We start from the raw sequence: 342 nt of genomic DNA, 5'->3' as shown, positions 1-342 counted from the left end.
CCAATGGATGGCCAATGGATGACCAATGGTTGACCAATGGATGGCCAGTGGTTGACCAATGGTTGGCCAATGGTTGACCAATGGATGGCCAGTGGATGGCCAATGGTTGACCAATGGTTGACCAATGGATGGCTAATGGTTGACCAATGGTTGACCAATGGGTGGCCAATGGTTGACCAATGGTTGACCAATGGATAGCCAATGGTCGACCAATGGATGGCCAATGGATGGCCAATGGTTGACCAATGGATGGCCAATGGATGGCTAATGGTTGACCAATGGTTGACCAATGGATGGCCAATGGTTGACCAATGGTTGGCCAATGGATGGCTAATGGTTGAC

This window comes from Lagopus leucura, unplaced genomic scaffold (genome assembly GCF_019238085.1).
Source record: "Lagopus leucura isolate 7727_CA_CO unplaced genomic scaffold, USGS_WTPT01 34588-0_obj-0_obj, whole genome shotgun sequence".
In the NCBI taxonomy this organism is placed as follows: Eukaryota; Metazoa; Chordata; class Aves; order Galliformes; family Phasianidae; genus Lagopus; species Lagopus leucura.
This window is presented reverse-complemented; position numbering follows the sequence as displayed.